The sequence below is a fragment of the Pempheris klunzingeri genome, chromosome 10 (genome assembly GCF_042242105.1).
Source record: "Pempheris klunzingeri isolate RE-2024b chromosome 10, fPemKlu1.hap1, whole genome shotgun sequence".
Lineage (NCBI taxonomy): Eukaryota > Metazoa > Chordata > Actinopteri > Acropomatiformes > Pempheridae > Pempheris > Pempheris klunzingeri.
The window spans coordinates 2,950,780-2,970,987 of NC_092021.1; positions in this window are offsets into that span (position 1 = coordinate 2,950,780).

Genomic DNA, 20,208 nt, shown 5'->3' on the forward strand with positions numbered 1-20,208 from the left:
CTTGTTTGAGACTAAAAGGGGAGGGGTGATGCCATCGTGTGGCCTTATCATGCAATGAGATGAGCTGTGTCAGGTCATCTGTGAAGTCTTAAAGGTATAAAGAGGTAAGGTCAGTAATGAGAGTGAATACAGCTCAGGGAAAACAGAGAGACTGCACACATTAGTTTAAGTTGTGTGGATCAGCTGACAGTCACAGATGATCTTCCACATTTGAAGACAGATGTGAATACACCTGTGTTTAATAGACACTTAACGATGAAATGCCCATGGAAATATGTTACCTTGTATCAATTGCTATAATAACCTTCATGGGAAATTGACAGCAAATGCCATCCTGTGTTTTAATGAGCCTGTCTATAAGACTGCTCCCTGAACACACTGTGTAAAGACGATAATAAATGCACAATATCAGTGTTGATTTCTCTGATTCTTCTTCTTATTATTATTTCTTCAGTTTTATTGACAAGCAATTCCATGGTCATGCATTGGTTCTGTTTCTTTTTTTTGTCTGTAAGGCCACGAACAAGGAACCAGTCATTAGTTCAGTGCATGCAGCGCCACCATGTGGCCATTTCTAAGGTACTTTACATTACAGAAGTCTAAAATCAAACCTTCCCATGATTCCTCCAGACACATGAGTATTAATAGGCAATTAGTTAAGACAGTTAGATGATGAGTTATCTCTGCTGGCAAAAAGTTCAAAATTATATAAATTCATGAGAATCTCAAATATTAAAGGTTTAGTATGCAGGATTTGAGAGGTCTATTGAGAATGAAATGTAATATAATTAATAATCATGTTCTCAGTAATGTATAATCACCATAAACCATGGTTGCAATCTGCAACTTTACTACAAGATTAAATTAAATCCTACACACTGCATCGTGCACATCAAATAATGTGTTTTCTAAACATTAAACCATGTAAACCTGTTTTTAGGAGGACCTCCAAATACAAGTATGAACCTGAAAATGAGCAGAATAGGGGACCTTTAAGGTTTTTCTTATATACTAATACACTTATCATATATGATGTACTCATGACTCATCTGACAGCAGCAGAAAGGGATTTATTAACCAACAGGAAATGGTTAATAGAACAAGCACAGCTCACACAGCATAAATAAAAGCAATAAAAATAAATAAATAAAAGCAATAAAAAAATAAAAAAAATAAAAAATCAAAACATGTTTAAAAGTCTGGAGGTTGAAGGGGAGGCATAGCACATCTAGCAGGAGCTAGAGTTTTAGGCTGGTGCTGGAGTTGATGGATGGCGGCTGACGTCGTGTCTCGTGGACAGGAACTGTTGTTTGCAGCTACCTGGCAGAATGGAGAAGTGAATGAAAGGGGTTGCAGGCTGCAGGCAGAGGCTGCTAGAGTAAAACGGGCCTAATGTAGGCAGGAAGACAGGAATGGAACTGTACTTACCTACAAGGGGAGGATGCCAGGGGTTGCAGGTGAAGTTTTCACCTAGCTATCAGAGGCAGAGGTGGGTGCTCAGGATGATGCTCCCATGATCTCTGAGGGGAGGCAGAGGTGCAGGATGCTGGTAGGGATTGTAGGTGAGCTATGGGCTGACTGGAGGAAGAGGTGTAGGTTGCTGGAGTTTTGGCTGCAGTTCTGTGGTAAATTCTGCAGGTGGAGGCTGTGGCTGCATATGTCTGGCAGAGGTTACAGGTGGAGGCTTTTGCTGCAACTTTCTGTCTGATTCTGCAGGTGGAGGCTGTGGCTGCATGTGTCGGGCAGAAGTTACAGGTGGAGGTTTAAGCTGCAACTTTCTGTCTGATTCTGCAGGTGGAGGCTGTGGCTGCATGTTTTTTGGCAGAAGTTACAGGTGGAGGTTTAAGCTGCAACTTTCTGTCAGATTCTGCAGGTGGAGGCTGTGGCTGCAGATGTCGGGCAGAGGTTACAGGTGGAGGTTTAAGCTGCAACTTTCTGTCAAATTCTGCAGGTGGAGGCTGTGGCTGCAGATGTCGGGCAGGAGTTACAGGTGGAGGTTTAAGCTGCGACTTTGTCAAATTCGACAGGTGGAGGCTGTGGCTGCATGTGTCTGGCAGAGGTTACAGGTGGAGGCTTTTGCTGCAACTTTCTGTCAGATTCTGCAGGTGGAGGCTGTGGCTGCATGTGTCTGGCAGAGGTTACAGGTGGAGGCTTTTGCTGCAACTTTCTGTCAGATTCTACAGGTGGAGGCTGTGGCTGCAGATGTCGGGCAGAGGTTACAGGTGGAGGTTTAAACTGCAACTTTTTGTCAGATTTTGCAGGTGGAGGCTGTGGCTGCAGGTGTCTGTCTGAGGTTACAGGTGGAGGTTTAAGCTGCAACTTTTTGGCAGATTCTGCAGGTGGAGGCTGTGGCTGCATGTGTCCAGCAGAAGTTACAGGTGGAGGCTGTGGATGCAGGTTTCTGTCTGAGGTTACAGGTGGAGGCTTTTGCTGCAACTTTCGGTCTGATTTTGCAGGTGGAGGCTGTGGCTGCATGTGTCTGGCAGAAGTTACAAGTGGAGGTTTAAGCTGCAACTTTTTGTCAGATTCTGTAGATGGAGGCTGTGGCTGCATGTGTCGGGAAGAAGTTACAGGTGGAGGTTTAAGCTGCAACTTTCTGTCTGATTCTGCAGGTGGAGGCTGTGGCTGCATATTTTTTGGCAGAAGTTACAGGTGGAGGTTTAAGCTGCAACTTTCTGTCTGATTCTGCAGGTGGAGGCTGTCGCTGCATGTTTTTTGGCAGAAGTTACAGGTGGAGGTTTAAGCTGCAACTTTCTGTCAGATTCTGCAGGTGGAGGCTGTGGCTGCAGATGTGGGGCAGAAGTTACAGGTGGAGGTTTAAGCTGCAACTTTCTGTCAAATTCTGCAGTTGGAGGCTGTGGCTGCAGATGTCGGGCAGGAGTTACAGGTGGAGGTTTAAGCTGCAACTTTGTCAAATTCGACAGGTGGAGGCTGTCGCTGCATGTTTCTGTCTGAGGTTACAGGTGGAGGCTTTTGCTGCAACTTTCTGTCAGATTCTGCAGGTGGAGGCTGTGGCTGCATGTGTCTGGCAGAGGTTACAGGTGGAGGCTTTTGCTGCAACTTTCTGTCAGATTCTGCAGGTGGAGGTTGTGGCTGCATGTGTCTGGCAGAGGTTACAGGTGGAGGCTTTTGCTGCAACTTTCTGTCAGATTCTGCAGGTGGAGGCAGAAGTTACAGGTGGAGGTTTAAGCTGCAACATTCTGTCTGATTCTGCAGGTGGAGGCTGTGGCTACATGTTTTTTGGCAGAAGTTACAGGTGGAGGTTTAAGCTGCAACTTTCTGTCTGATTCTGCAGGTGGAGGCTGTGGCTGCATGTTTTTTGGCAGAAGTTACAGGTGGAGGTTTAAGCTGCAACTTTCTGTCAGATTCTGCAGGTGGAGGCTGTGGTTGCAGATGTGGGGCAGAAGTTACAGGTGGAGGTTTAAGCTGCAACTTTCTGTCAAATTCTGCAGTTGGAGGCTGTCGCTGCATGTTTCTGTCTGAGGTTACAGGTGGAGGTTTAAGCTGCAACCTTCTGTCAGATTCTGCAGGTGGAGGCTGTGGCTGCATGTGTCTGGCAGAGGTTACAGGTGGAGGCTTTTGCTGCAACTTTCTGTCAGATTCTGCAGGTGGAGGCTGTGGCTGCATGTGTCTGGCAGAGGTTACAGGTGGAGGCTTTTGCTGCAAATTTCTGTCAGATTCTGCAGGTGGAGGTTGTGGCTGCATGTGTCTGGCAGAGGTTACAGGTGGAGGCTTTTGCTGCAACCTTCTGTCAGATTCTGCAGGTGGAGGCTGTGGCTGCATGTGTCCAGCAGAAGTTACAGGTGGAGGCTGTGGATGCAGGTTTCTGTCTGAGATTACAGGTGGAGGCTTTTGCTGCAACTTTCTGTCAGATTCTGCACGTGGGGGCTGTGGTTGCATGTGTCTGGCAGAAGTTACAGGTGGAGGTTTAAGCTGCAACTTTTTGTCAGATTCTGTAGATGGAGGCTGTGGCTGCTTGTGTCGGGCAGAAGTTACAGGTGGAGGTTTAAGCTGCAACTTTCTGTCTGATTCTGCAGGTGGAGGCTGTGGCTGCATGTTTTTTGGCAGAAGTTACAGGTGGAGGTTTAAGCTGCAACTTTCTGTCTGATTCTGCAGGTGGAGGCTGTGGCTGCATGTTTTTTGGCAGAAGTTACAGGTGGAGGTTTAAGCTGCAACTTTCTGTCAGATTCTGCAGGTGGAGGCTGTGGCTTCAGATGTCGGGCAGAAGTTACAGGTGGAGGTTTAAGCTGCAACTTTCTGTCAAATTCTGCAGGTGGAGGCTGTGGCTGCAGATGTCGGGCAGGAGTTACAGGTGGAGGTTTAAGCTGCAACTTTGTCAAATTCGACAGGTGGAGGCTGTCGCTGCATGTTTCTGTCTGAGGTCAAAGGTGGAGGTTTAAGCTGCAACTTTCTGTCAGATTCTGGAGGTGGAGGCTGTGGCTGCATGTGTCTGGCAGAGGTTACAGGTGGAGGCTTTTGCTGCAACTTTCTGTCAGATTCTGCAGGTGGAGGCTGTGGCTGCAGATGTCAGGCAGAGGTTACAGGTGGAGGTTTAAACTGCAACTTTTTGTCAGATTTTGCAGGTGGAGGCTGTGGCTGCAGGTGTCTGTCTGAGGTTACAGGTGGAGGATTTTGCTGCAACTTTTTGTCAGATTCTGCAGGTGGAGGCTATGGCTGCATGTGTCTGGCAGAAGTTACAGGTGGAGGTTTAAGCTGCAACTTTTTGGCAGATTCTGCAGGTGGAGGCTATGGCTGCAGGTGTCTGTCTGAAGTTACAGGTGGAGGTTTAAGCTGCAACTTTTTGGCAGATTCTGCAGGTGGAGGCTGTGGCTGCATGTGTCCAGCAGAAGTTACAGGTGGAGGCTGTGGGTGCAGGTTTCTGTCTGAGGTTACAGGTGAAGGCTTTTGCTGCAACTTTTTGTCAGATTCTGCAGGTGGAGGCTATGGCTGCATGTGTCCAGCAGAAGTTACAGGTGGAGGCTGTGGATGCAGGTTTCTGTCTGAGGTTAAAGGTGAAGGCTTTTGCTGCAACTTTTTGTCAGATTCTGCAGGTGGAGGCTATGGCTGCATGTGTCTGGCAGAAGTTACAGGTGGAGGTTTAAGCTGCAACTTTTTGGCAGATTCTGCAGGTGGAGGCTGTGGCTGCATGTGTCCAGCAGAAGTTACAGGTGGAGGCTGTGGATGCAGGTTTCTGTCTGAGGTTACAGGTGAAGGCTTTTGCTGCAACTTTTTGTCAGATTCTGCAGGTGGAGGCTGTGGCTGCATGTGTCTGGCAGAAGTTACAGGTGGAGGTTTAAGCTGCAACTTTTTGGCTGATTCTGCAGGTGGAGGCTGTGGCTGCAGATGTCGGGCAGAAGTTACAGGTGGAGGTTTAAGCTGCAACTTTCTGTCAGATTCTGCAGGTGGAGGCTGTGGCTGCATGTGTCCGGCAGAAGTTACAGGTGGAGGCTGTGGCTGCAGGTGTCTGTCTGAGGTTACAGGTGGAGGCTTTTGCTGTTTCAATTTGCAGCAGATTGACAGAGGAAATCGTGGTGGATGGCTGAAGTTGTAGGTGGAGGCTCTTGTTGCAGCTTTCTGCAAGAATTTGCAGGTGGAGGATGTGACTGTTCTTGCAGAAGCTGTTGTGGAGGTTTGGCTGTAATTCTAAGCTAGAATCTGCAGGTGTAGGCTTCTCTTGCAGTTATCTGGCAAAAGTTACAGGTGGAGGCTTTAGCTGCAACTTTCTGTCAGATTCTGCAGGTGGAGGCTGTGGCTGCATGTGTCTGGCAGAGGTTACAGGTGGAGTTTCGGCTGCAACTTTCTGTCAGATTCTGCAGGTGGAGGCTGTGGCTGCATGTGTCTGACAGGTGGAGGTTTAAGATGCAACTTTCTGTCAGATTCTGCAGGTGGAGACTGTCGCTGCATGTGTCTGTCTGAGGTTACAGGTGGAGGTTTAAGCCGCAACTTTTTGTCAGATTCTGCAGGTGGAGGCTGTGGTTGCAGATGTCGGGCAGAAGTTACAGGTGGAGGTTTAAGCTGCAACTTTCTGTCAAATTCTGCAGTTGGAGGCTGTCGCTGCATGTTTCTGTCTGAGGTTACAGGTGGAGGTTTAAGCTGCAACTTTCTGTCAAATTCGACAGGTGGAGGCTGTGGCTGCATGTTTCTGTCTGAGGTTACAGGTGGAGGTTTAAGCTGCAACCTTCTGTCAGATTCTGCAGGTGGAGGCTGTGGCTGCATGTGTCTGGCAGAGGTTACAGGTGGAGGCTTTTGCTGCAACTTTCTGTCAGATTCTGCAGGTGGAGGCTGTGGCTGCAGATGTCTGGCAGAGGTTACAGGTGGAGGTTTAAGCTGCAACTTTTTGTCAGATTCTGCAGGTGGAGGCTGTGGCTGCATGTGTCCAGCAGAAGTTACAGGTGGAGGCTGTGGATGCAGGTTTCTGTCTGAGGTTACAGGTGAAGGCTTTTGCTGCAACTTTTTGTCAGATTCTGCAGGTGGAGGCTGTGGCTGCATGTGTCCGGCAGAAGTTACAGGTGGAGGTTTAAGCTGCAACTTTTTGGCAGATTCTGCAGGTGGAGGCTGTGGCTGCAGATGTCGGGCAGAAGTTACAGGTGGAGGTTTAAGCTGCAACTTTCTGTCAGATTCTGCAGGTGGAGGCTGTGGCTGCATGTGTCCGGCAGAAGTTACAGGTGGAGGCTGTGGCTGCAGGTGTCTGTCTGAGGTTACAGGTGGAGGCTTTTGCTGTTTCAATTTGCAGCAGATTGACAGAGGAAATCGTGGTGGATGGCTGAAGTTGTAGGTGGAGGCTCTTGTTGCAGCTTTCTGCAAGAATTTGCAGGTGGAGGATATGACTGTTCTTGCAGAAGCTGTTGTGGAGGTTTGGCTGTAATTCTAAGCTAGAATCTGCAGGTGTAGGCTTCTCTTGCAGTTATCTGGCAAAAGTTACAGGTGGAGGCTTTAGCTGCAACTTTCTGTCAGATTCTGCAGGTGGAGGCTGTGGCTGCATGTGTCTGGCAGAGGTTACAGGTGGAGTTTCGGCTGCAACTTTCTGTCAGATTCTGCAGGTGGAGGCTGTGGCTGCATGTGTCTGACAGGTGGAGGTTTAAGATGCAACTTTCTGTCAGATTCTGCAGGTGGAGACTGTCGCTGCATGTGTCTGTCTGAGGTTACAGGTGGAGGTTTAAGCCGCAACTTTCTGTCAGATTCTGCAGGTGGAGACAATCGCTGCATGTGTCTGTCTGAGGTTACAGGTGGAGGTTTAAGCCGCAACTTTTTGTCAGATTCTGCAGGTGGAGGCTGTCGCTGCATGTTTCTGTCTGAGGTTACAGGTGGAGGTTTAAGCTGCAACTTTCTGTCAAATTCGACAGGTGGAGGCTGTGGCTGCATGTTTCTGTCTGAGGTTACAGGTGGAGGTTTAAGCTGCAACCTTCTGTCAGATTCTGCAGGTGGAGGCTGTGGCTGCATGTGTCTGGCAGAGGTTACAGGTGGAGGCTTTTGCTGCAACTTTCTGTCAGATTCTGCAGGTGGAGGCTGTGGCTGCATGTGTCTGGCAGAGGTTACAGGTGGAGGCTTTTGCTGCAAATTTCTGTCAGATTCTGCAGGTGGAGGTTGTGGCTGCATGTGTCTGGCAGAGGTTACAGGTGGAGGCTTTTGCTGCAACCTTCTGTCAGATTCTGCAGGTGGAGGCTGTGGCTGCATGTGTCCAGCAGAAGTTACAGGTGGAGGCTGTGGATGCAGGTTTCTGTCTGAGATTACAGGTGGAGGCTTTTGCTGCAACTTTCTGTCAGATTCTGCACGTGGGGGCTGTGGTTGCAGATGTCGGGCAGAAGTTACAGGTGGAGGTTTAAGCTGCAACTTTCTGTCAAATTCTGCAGTTGGAGGCTGTCGCTGCATGTTTCTGTCTGAGGTTACAGGTGGAGGTTTAAGCTGCAACTTTCTGTCTGATTCTGCAGGTGGAGGCTGTGGCTGCATGTTTTTTGGCAGAAGTTACAGGTGGAGGTTTAAGCTGCAACTTTCTGTCAGATTCTGCAGGTGGAGGCTGTGGCTGCAGGTGTCTGTCTGAGGTTACAGGTGGAGGCTTTTGCTGTTTCAATTTGCAGCAGATTGACAGAGGAAATCGTGGTGGATGGCTGAAGTTGTAGGTGGAGGCTCTTGTTGCAGCTTTCTGCAAGAATTTGCAGGTGGAGGATGTGACTGTTCTTGCAGAAGCTGTTGTGGAGGTTTGGCTGTAATTCTAAGCTAGAATCTGCAGGTGTAGGCTTCTCTTGCAGTTATCTGGCAAAAGTTACAGGTGGAGGCTTTAGCTGCAACTTTCTGTCAGATTCTGCAGGTGGAGGCTGTGGCTGCATGTGTCTGGCAGAGGTTACAGGTGGAGGTTTAAGCTGCAACTTTGTCAAATTCGACAGGTGGAGGCTGTCGCTGCATGTTTCTGTCTGAGGTCACAGGTGGAGGTTTAAGCTGCAACTTTCTATCAGATTCTGCAGGTGGAGGCTGTGGCTGCATGTGTCTGGCAGAGGTTACAGGTGGAGGCTTTTGCTGCAACTTTCTGTCAAATTCTGCAGGTGGGGGCTGTGGCTGCATGTGTCTGGCAGAAGTTACAGGTGGAGGTTTAAGCTGCAACGTTTTGTCAGATTCTGTAGATGGAGGCTGTGGCTGCTTGTGTCGGGCAGAAGTTACAGGTGGAGGTTTAAGCTGCAACTTTCTGTCTGATTCTGCAGGTGGAGGCTGTGGCTGCATGTGTCTGGCAGAGGTTACAGGTGGAGTTTCGGCTGCAACTTTCTGGCAGATTCTGCAGGTGGAGGCTGTGGCTGCATGTGTCTGACAGGTGGAGGTTTAAGATGCAACTTTCTGTCAGATTCTGCAGGTGGAGACTGTCGCTGCATGTGTCTGTCTGAGGTTACAGGTGGAGGTTTAAGCCGCAACTTTCTGTCAGATTCTGCAGGTGGAGGCTGTGGCTGCAGGTGTCTGTCTGAGGTTACAGGTGGAGGTTTAAGATGCAACTTTCTGTCAGATTCTGCAGGTGGAGACTGTCGCTGCATGTGTCTGTCTGAGGTTACAGGTGGAGGTTTAAGCCGCAACTTTCTGTCAGATTCTGCAGGTGGAGGCTGTGGTTGCAGATGTCGGGCAAAAGTTACAGGTGGAGGTTTAAGCTGCAACTTTTTGTCAGATTCTGCAGGTGGAGGCTGTGGCTGCATGTGTCTGTCTGAGGTTACAGGTGGAGGTTTAAGCTGCAACTTTCTGTCAGATTTTGCAGGTGGAGGCTGTGGCTGCATGTGTCTGGCAGAGGTTACAGGTGGAGGCTGTGGCTGCAGGTGTCTGTCTGAGGTTACAGGTGGAGGCTGTGGCTGCAGGTTTCTGTCTGAGGTTAGAGGTGGAGGCTTTTGCTGCAACTTTCTGTCAGATTCTGCAGGTGGAGGCTGTGGCTGCATGTGTCTGGCAGAGGTTACAGGTGGAGGTTTAAGCTGCAACTTTTTGTCAGATTCTGCAGGTGGAGGCTGTGGCTGCAGATGTTGGGCAGAGGTTACAGGTGGAGGTTTAAGCTGCAACTTTCTGTCAGATTCTGCAGGTGGAGGCTGTGGCTGCAGATGTCTGTCTGAGGTTACAGGTGGAGGCTGTGGCTGCATGTGTCTGGCAGAGGTTACAGGTGGAGGTTTAAGCTGCAACTTTTTGTCAGATTCTGCAGGTGGAGGCTGTGGCTACAGGTGTCTGTCTGAGGTTACAGGTGGAGGTTTAAGCTGCAACTTTTTGTCAGATTCTGCAGGTGGAGGCTGTGGCTGCAGGTGTCTGTCTGAGGTTACAGGTGGAGGCTTTTGCTGCAACTTTCTGTCAGATTCTGCAGGTGGAGGCTGTGGCTGCATGTGTCTGGCAGAGGTTACAGGTGGAGGGTTAAGCTGCAACTTTTTGTCAGATTCTGCAGGTGGAGGCTGTGGCTGCAGATGTTGGGCAGAGGTTACAGGTGGAGGTTTAAGCTGCAACTTTCTGTCAGATTCTGCAGGTGGAGGCTGTGGCTGCAGATGTCTGTCTGAGGTTACAGGTGGAGGCTGTGGCTGCAGGTGTCTGTCTGAGGTTACAGGTGGAGGCTTTTGCTGCAACTTTCTGTCAGATTCTGCAGGTGGAGGCTGTGGCTGCAGGTGTCTGTCTGAGGTTACAGGTGGAGGCTGTGGCTGCAGGTGTCTGTCTGAGGTTACAGGTGGAGGCTTTTGCTGCAACTTTCTGTCAGATTCTGCAGGTGGAGGCTGTGGCTGCATGTGTCCGGCAGAAGTTACAGGTGGAGGCTGTGGCTGCAGGTGTCTGTCTGAGGTTACAGGTGGAGGCTGTGGCTGCAGGTGTCTGTCTGAGGTTACAGGTGGAGGCTTTTGCTGCAACTTTCTGTCAGATTCTGCAGGTGGAGGCTGTGGCTGCATGTGTCTGGCAGAGGTTACAGGTGGAGGCTGTGGCTGCAGGTGTCTGTCTGAGGTTACAGGTGGAGGCTGTGGCTGCAGGTTTCCGTCTGAGGTTACAGGTGGAGGCTTTTGCTGCAACTTTCTGTCAGATTCTGCAGGTGGAGGCTGTGGCTGCATGTGTCCGGCAGAAGTTACAGGTGGAGGCTGTGGCTGCAGGTGTCTGTCTGAGGTTACAGGTGGAGGCTGTGGCTGCAGGTGTCTGTCTGAGGTTACAGGTGGAGGCTTTTGCTGCAACTTTCTGTCAGATTCTGCAGGTGGAGGCTGTGGCTGCATGTGTCTGGCAGAGGTTACAGGTGGAGGCTGTGGCTGCAGGTGTCTGTCTGAGGTTACAGGTGGAGGCTGTGGCTGCAGGTTTCCGTCTGAGGTTACAGGTGGAGGCTTTTGCTGCAACTTTCTGTCAGATTCTGCAGGTGGAGGCTGTGGCTGCATGTGTCCCACAGAAGTTACAGGTGGAGGCTTTTGCTGTTTCAATTTGCAGCAGATTGACAGAGGAAATCGTGGTGGATGACTGAAGTTGTAGGTGGAGGGTCTTGTTGCAGCTTTCTGCAAGAATTTGCAGAAGCTGTTGTGGAGGTTTGGCTGCAGTTCTTAGTCAGAATCAGCAGGTGGAGGCTTTTGGTTGAGGCTCCATCTGAAGATGGAGTCAGCAGCTGCAGATTACCGGCAGAGTCTGAAGGTGGAGGTTCAGGCTGAATGTCTCTGCTAGAATCTGCAGGTGGAGGCTGTGGCTACAGGTTTGGTGGAGGAGGTTGCAGTTTAAGTATTTGTCTGCTGTATGCAGGTGGAGGCTAGATCAGCAGACAGCTGCTGTAGTGTGAAGGTGGCTGTAAGATGGTATTGATGGAGGGTGGGTTGTGTCTATAGATGTCTTCCAGGTTCTGCAGGTGGAGCGAGGGGCAGCAGGTGGAGGGTAAAAACTGCTGGCAGAAGCTGGAAACAGTGGGTGGCTGCTGCAGGCTGGTGGTCACATTTAAATCTGCAACAGAGTGAGAGAGGCTTAAAGTGGTCATTCAGAGGTGTGGCTGGTGAGTCGGGTGGTGGTGGTGGAGGCTGAGGAGAGAGTTTCTTATTAGAGATAATATTTACAGATTCAAACAAAAATCACAGTTCATACAACTTACCATTACTTAAACTACTACTACTTAAACTACCACTAACACTATAACTATAACTAACACTATGACTAACACTAACACTACTACTACTAAATGATACTTATTGATTGCTTATTATTGATGATTGCACATCATCTAATTATTCTAACGCTGTTAGATTTAGTGCTTTTTTGGATTCTGAGGTTTTGGCTCATGTGAAACATCAATATCATGTTGGGGAGGAGAGATTCCAGCCCCGTATGCTTCAGCAACATGCAGACGTCCGTCTTCACTGGTAAAAGTTGTGAGTGTGGGACGATTCAGTCTCTCCCACAGCTTTTGTTTGATGCGACGCCCGAGGTCAAGGGAGTACGGGCGAGGCTGGCCATTCTTGTACCTGTGAGAGACAGAGAAAAGGATTCAATCATAACGATACGTGTGATCCAAAATCTTCTGCTCTAAAGTGTGAAAATCATCCGATTGAAAGAGTTCTGAGTTTTGACACAAACATACGTCAACATTTCATCGACAACTTGGTGGTAGATCCGCTGGTACTCTTCCACCGAATGGTTGTGGATCCTCAGTGGGCTGTCATCGCACCGTGGAGCAGGGGAGGGCTTGGGGCTAGTGGGCACACTTGAAACCATCGGCAGGTGGTCAGGAGGGATGGGAGACATCGGCCTTTGGTCCTCTAATGTGGAGGGCTGAGGAGGGGGAACCGGCCTTTGGTCCTCTAATGTGGAGGGCTGAGGAGGGGGAACCGGGTTCAGCACTTCAGGATGCTCATGCTGTTTGGAAGAACAAGCCACGGAGGTTCTCTTCCTCTTCTTGGAAGGGTTGGCCGCAGTAGCTGAGGGCTGGCGCTTTCTTTTTACACTTGGCACCTGTGGGCGGTCAGCAACACATGAGAGGATGTCAGGCTCCAGTAAACGTCTTACTTAACAACACTCTTTTATAATGTCACAAGACAGAAATCCACATCAAATGCACTGTGAAGGACTACTTTGTCCAATGTAAAGAACTTTATCATATCCATTTTCTAGGATTTTTGAGACACACGCCTTCATAACATAGAAAACATGGAAATCAAATGCCTTACCTGGCAGTCTCTACAGCACCGGCATGTGCTGTGGACTCCAGGCTGCGTCGCTCTTGCTGCCTGCCGCTCAGATCTTCTCTTTTCACTGTGGCTGTCACACTGCAACAATATAGCCTCATGTTAGATCGACGTTTCACAAACACAGTTAAAGTCCCATAGACTGTATTCGCGGCAGACATTTTGACTTGTCACAGCTTCTTTCTGCTTTTTGGTAACTTGTGTTAAACCAAAGCATTGAACAGAATAAGGTGTAAAATCAGCCATGTACACATCTCTGAAATACAGTCACAACCAACATGTTTTATTAAAATAACACATTATAGCAACAGTAATAATGAAAGAACTTATTATTAGACCTTTAGTGGAAGAAGGAGTCAAGGATTCAAGGAACTTTATTTGTCATACCAACAAACATTTACACATGGGGTGGTACGAAATTACACTCTCAGGTCCCAGTTTAAGCCACAATAAATATATAGAATAAAATATAGGTACCTCTAGGTAGAGGTATTAAGTGCTAAAATACAGTAACTAGAATACAGTAACTGCAGTCGTGTCATTGCAGACAGGCTGATCATTACACACTGACAGGAATCTCAGAGATCAGAGATGAGACATAAATTCAACTCTAGAAGAAAAAGCCAGGTGCACATCTGTGAAATACAGTCCTGTCAATAAACCAATTTTAAATCTGACATTTTGTTTTTACAAAAATGTAGTAACTTGAAAAGACTGAGATGCAGAGAAACAGCAAAACATGACAGTTTATATCACATCGTGAGTGAAAACCAGCAGAACAACACATGGAAGTTGTAATAAACTCAATAAAGATTTCTCTTTTACCAGTAGTCATTTTTAATTAGTAATTAATTCGTTTTTGAAAACTACATAGAAAGTAAAACTTGCCAGAACTTTTTGTGACTGTTTGAAAGTTTGTGTATGTTTAAATGGTGATTTTATGAAAATGATGCACCTGGAGACAAAACATAGCAACCGTGGAATCCTGCCCGTCCATTCTGTTTACCAAATATTATTAAATAATAATAAGACAAGATCAATTAAAAAATAATTCTGCCTCAATGTAAGTCTAAGTATATTATAAAGAATAAAGTGTCAGGATAAAATCAAGCTGACGTACATCAGTGGAATACAGTTTTGCTAATAAAGCAATTTTAAATTTGATACATTTTCTCTTAAGAAAATTAAACCATTTGAAAAGAAACTGAGATGCAGAAAAACATGAACACATGAAAATTGTAATAAGCTCCATGAAGATTTCTCTTTTACCAGCAGAGCAATTTTAAATTTGACAGTTTTGAAAACAACATAGAAACATTTGAAAAGAAAGGGAGATGCAGAGAAACAGCAAAATGTGTCAATTTATTTCACAGCGTGAGTGAAAACCAGCACAAAAACACATGAAAGATATAATGGAAGTTGTAAATCTGCACCTGTGTCTGCATCTCAGTTTCATTTGTGAATATGTGATAGAAAATAGACCTGATCTTCCCTTTGTCACATTTATTTTTAAGATATTTTGCTTAAAATACAGGCTATAATGTTTAATGAATGAATGTTTGAATTTATCTTGGATTTATTCTACTGATGAGAAAAAATAAAATCTCTTTTAGCCATTTCAGAGGAGCTAAGTGAATATTCACATCAGCTTTTCTTCAAATCCTTCTACAATATGACATATAGGCCTGTTATATACACTGTTGCCCTTAAAGTTGGAACAAAATGTTTTTTACCTCTTACCTTTACCTGATAATGTGATTTATTCTTGATAAATAAAGTGTATATCTTCTCAACTTTATTGATCAAACTCTTCCAAACATATCACAGTGAGACTTAAACCACAACGAACCTTTGCAAACTGTGTATTCTCCATGTCTGTGGGTCTGTTCATGTCAGAGCCTGTTAGCCATGTATCAGTGCAAACACATAGAAAAGTCCAAAATGTTCATAGCTTACATTTTCCATGTCGCAGGTCGGTAGTGTCTCTTTAGTTCGTTCGTCTGTTTGAGTCTTGAATACTTGTCAGGATAAAAGAAGTCCTCGGTGGAAGTGATAACTTTACAGAAATCCTCAAGTAAAACTTGCCAGAACTTTTAGTGACTGTTTGAGAGTTTGTGTATGTTTAAACGGTGATTTTATGAAAATGATGCACCTGGAGACAAAACATAGCAACCGTGGAATCCTGCCCGTCCATTCTGTCCACATGTGAGTTTACAGTCACATCTCACCTGTAACCTGTGAGGAAGATCAGGTCTATATGTGAGCACTGGTGGACTCCATGTTTGAATAAAACACTGCAGAAGTGCCCTCTTGGATGCCCCTTTGGTAGAGAACACATGACTGATGTACTGCTGTAGTGCCATTTAGGCTGCACTACATGCTAGAAAATGAGTTGACCTCCATCTGCCTCTAATGGGTAAATAGTTCATAGTTCCCTGCATGTCTCAGTTTAATACATTTAGTGTAAATAACTAATAAAATCAAATTTTAGTGGAAATGTTTACAATTGCCAAAAAGAATTCAAAGAAGACCACAGAAGGTTTTATTTGATGCATCCTCTCATGCTTTAGTTACACTGCACCAAAGCCTGAATCAACCAGTTTAGTGTAAGTTAGCTGAATATAACTTTAGTGTAGTTAAATCTGATGAAGAAAGAAATCACATTGAATGTATGGATGGATTTTGTCTTGGAGCCTGTCCACACAAGATATTTGTTCATTTCAAAATAGCACTAATAGCACAAATTGTGTAATACATCTATATGTGAAGCCAATAAGAGTCTTTCAGAGACAGATAAATGGTAGTGGTACAGATCTGTGACTTTTCCTCAGACTGAAACAGTGAAATCGTACACAAAAGACCACTCAGTCTGACTAGTTAAACTGAGAAGTTTACTTTTGATACCTACTCCTCTCTACTCAGAGATTTCCACCTCTGCCTCAATACAATGGACATGAACTTTGGTTTTTCAGTGCTGACAGCATAACTCAAGCCAAGTGTGAACATTAGGTTTTGTAGTTTAGGATCTCAATATATGACTTGTGCATCATTTCATACCATTTGTGCATCAAAAGCACTTTATCTGGTATGTCACACTCTCATCCTCAACCCTCTGCATTGCTCTCAGTCCCCATCTCCAGCAGCTGCCCCCTCCCCCCTCCCCCCTCCTCCCTGCCATCCTCCACCTGTCCACCAGAGGCCCTCAGGACTCTCCCTCCTCTTCCTGTCACCTGACTTCCCCATCCATCCACCCACCACTTCTAACTTCCCTGCCTGCCTGTTGTGCCTGTTTTTCACTGCTCTCCTAGTTTTCACCCTTGGCTGCTTCATGACTCTGTAAGCTTATATATCTCCAGTTTCATTCATTAAATCATTAAACTGTATCAACTCTGCCTCGTCCGTGTTTGCGTAACATGCTGCCACATGTGCGCTTGCCGAGAAATTCTTTCTTTGAGGGTTGTTATTCTGGGAAATGTTGGAAATCAGACTAAACAAGTTGAGTCCAGGGTGCGCGGTGGTGTAGAGGTTAGCACTGTTGCCTCACAGAGAGAAGGCTCCAGGTTTGAGTCTTGCATCTTCTCCTTCACAGTCCAAAAACATCAGGTTAATCGGTGGATCTACATTTCCTGTAGGTGTGAATACAAGTGTGACTGTTTATGTGTGTTGACTGACTAGCAACCAGTCCAGGGTGCACTCCAGCCCCCCTGCGACCCTGAAGGATAACCATGGATGGATGGAAGCGGAGTCCATAGATGGTCTATATCAGGGGTCACCAACCTTTTTGAAACTGAGAGCTACTTCATGGGTACTGAGTCATACGAAGGGCTACCAGTTTGTCACACTCCTCTGAAATAACAAATTTGCTCAGTTTGCCTTTAGTTATATATTATTATTAATGATACTCATCTATGTGAAGACACTGATCACATTAGTGATTTCTCACAGTATTTATCAACAATGACTTAAAGTGGGAAACAGATAATATCAATATTACACATTTCATTTCTATTAGCCCCCAGTTGGACACAGGGGACGTGCCCCCCCTTTCCATTAAGTTGTCCCCCCCAAAAATCATTGGAAACACATAAATAATTTGGAATAATATAGTTATGTTCAATAAAAAGCACAACACACGCGGTGCTAATAATAAACGTAAAACAAAGCGTTTCTTAATTGTTGAAAAATTATGATCCCCCTATTCCTCACAGTGGTTTGGTCCACATGCTGTTCTCCGATGCAGCAGCTCTGTTTCAGTGACAGTCACCGATAGCAGTTAGCATCATTGCTTCTTTGATAACTTCTCCGTCTGAAATGCCTCCTTCTTCCTCTTTATCAGAAAATGTGTTGCTCTAAACTGCTGCTGCTTACCCAAAGCTGCCTTCGACTCTTCCCGGTGGGAAGTTAGCATGCTAGTTAGCATGCTAGCTTTGTGACCCGTAGTGAAGCGTCTCTCCACATTGTGCCGCTTTGTCGTCGCCCCACAAATGAGACACACGTAGTTTTCTTTCACAGCAGTAAAAAAAAACTCTTCCTCTCATTCACTGTGAAAATGCTGAGTTTACTTTCTTTTTTCTGCCATGTTTTTTGGGTTAGAAACCGCATTCAGCTCCTTCATCTTCGCTGCGCTCGCTAGCTTACTCTCCACGAGCGCCAAAGTTTAGACATGAGCACAATACTTGACCTTTGAACTCGAAGAGGTCAGAGGTCACCTAAAACTATCTAAACTAATTCTTTTATTTTTAAGATATTGTCATTCTCAAATCTATATAAATACAAGTGTGATTAAAAAAAGAATAGCAACAGAAAAAAAATTAATTTTAGACGCAGCTCACTGGTGAGTTGTGCTATTTTTAGAACAGGCCTGCTGGGGGGCGACTCATGTGGTCCTTGGAGGCGACCTGGTGCCCGCGGTCACCGTGTTGGTGACCCCTGATCTATATTATACTATTATATAGTGGTGGGCAAGTGAAGCCCCATGAAGCACTGAGGCTTTCCTAACAATTGTGCCGAAAAAGATTCAAAGCTTCAAGACTTGAGTGACGGTGACATCTGGTGGACAACTGAAGTCATAGCAACCTCTAAAGAGCACGACTGAAGCACTCGCACTGTTTCAATCCCATGACAGCAATAAAAGTTCAGAAAAGTCTGTGTGGTCATTCAAGTGTTTTGTTCATTCATACCAAATAATGATTATATCGTCATTACAATAAAATATGCAGATGCTCTCCCCCATACTCTAAAACACATTTCAGATGAACCCAAAGAATAAATGCAAATTATATTAAGGGTTAAATGTTGGTTAAGGGTTTATTAAAACTTTGAGCTTTATTTAAAAACTGTACTAAAAGTCCCTAACAGGATTAGAGATCCTTCCTACTTTGCAAATGATCATGGTGTTTGAATTCAGAAACATTGTTTTTTTTGTGTGAAGTGTTTTTAAGGAAAACCTTTAAAGATAATGGTTTGTCATTCGGGGACTTGTATGGTTAATTTGGAATGATTATTCACAGAAGCACACAAGTTATTTGTCTTCACAGGTTTTTATAGAGAAATCTAATTTTTTCTACTGTCGCAGGCTTCAGTCGGCTCCTCTTCTGGCTGACCAGCTCCCCAGCTTTGGAAAATATCCTTTCACAGGGAACAGATGATGCTGGGATGCACAGATACTTGCATGCAAGTTTCCACAGCGTAGGATATAAAGTCTTTCATGCCACCCAGTACTTCAGGGGATCCTCTGCTCCTGTCAGAATTTGTTTTTTCAAATATCTATGACAAAGACAGTAAGACAATGAATGACTGAATAAAACAACTGATGTTTCAACAGTAATCAACATGCATACCTCTGGATCTCCACTGCAGCGCTGGCAGATACACTGCTGGTGTGGTGCTGAGACTCTACATAGTTGTCCAGTAAAGCCCACAAGTTGTAATTTTCTTCACCAGCACTGGCAGATGTTGTTGCAGTCTCCAGTGAAACATCTTCTGCCGACCCATCAATACGACTGGCACACTCTCGTGTCAGCCTTTCTACAGCAGCCTGAGCATTGCTTTGATTAGTAAAGCCAGCCTGTTTAAACCGTGGATCCAAGATGGTGGCCACAGACAGGGAGTTCACCTTTTCCAAGCCACTGAATTTTTCATTCAAATTTGTTTTCATATGGTTGGCAAGCATGGCACCAATACAAGGAGCCATTTGGGCACATTCGGCAGAAATTACATGTCTCAGCATTTTGGCTATAGGAATTGCCTTTGACCCCGACACTCTCCTTTCCTCAGAAAGCTCAACAGTTGCCTGATAGAATGGCCTTAAAACTGTCAGGCACTGGTTGATTGCTGCATAGTCATCAGCAGTGAAAGGCACTATGTCAGTGCTAAGTGATGCCGGGGCTGCCCCTAAAGGTTCTCTCTGCTCATAAAGCCTATGGAGCATGGCATAAGTGCTGTTCCATCTGGTTTCGACCTCTTGAACAAGCTTTTTTTGGGGCATGCCCATATTAGCTTGAATAGAGCACAACTTTTCCTTTGCTTTTGAACTGGACTTGAAGTGTGCCACTATTGTGCGGGCCCTACTGCGCATGTTTTCCAGCTCAGAAGTCTGACAGAGTGATTTTTTGACAATGAGATTCAGCATGTGGGCAAAGCAATAAATATGTCTAACATTTAACTGCGTAACACTTGCCACAATATTGTGAGCTCCATCAGTAACCATCCCACAGACCTTTTCAGTGATTCCCCACTCTCATCAAATTTGCAATTGCATCTGAAATATTAGCTGCTGTGTGGGTCAAAGGAAAATACTGCACCCCTAAAAGCACAGTAGCCAGATCTAGGCTGTCTGACACATAATGGCAAGTGACACCAAGGTATGCATCCATGTTGACTAACAGCTGAAGTCTGTTTCATTTCGGCCAAGGCCTTCTCTTTGGTTACAGTGTACCTTGCTTCCACCATTGCCTTTACAGTTTTGCAGCTTGGAATGGAGTATGATGGGTCCAGGATTTTAATGACATTTTTGAACCCTTCATCCTCAACGACAGAAAAAGGCTGACCATCTTTAACTATCATGTCCACCAAGGCCTCATCCAGCTTCTGTTTTCTGGACACTGTGTGGGAGAAAGGTTGCTATATGAATATGATACACAACATCTACAATAAATAGACACACACACATACATATATACAGTATATATACAAATATATTTAGCTTCCTGTCAGGATTTCCAGTGTTGACAGGGTCACTGGTTTGCTGGGTATGATTGTCATCATGCCTGGCACGCAAGTGTCTCAGCATAGATGATGTGTTGTTGCTGTAAGACAACTCTTGTGTGCACAGCAAACACCACACCTACAAGCAATTGTAATTTTTAGACCCATTTAAAAATTAAAAATACAATTCAATTATGGAAACATAAAATGTATGCCATAAACTGCATTATACCTTATTTGGTGGTATGAGATCAAAATGATCCCAAACTTTAGAATGTCGCTTATTGGTGGTACTCGCCATGAAACTTGCCAAAATACTCTCACTCTCACTCTCCAAATCTCCTCACAACCCCATTTTGAAGCATAATGATGC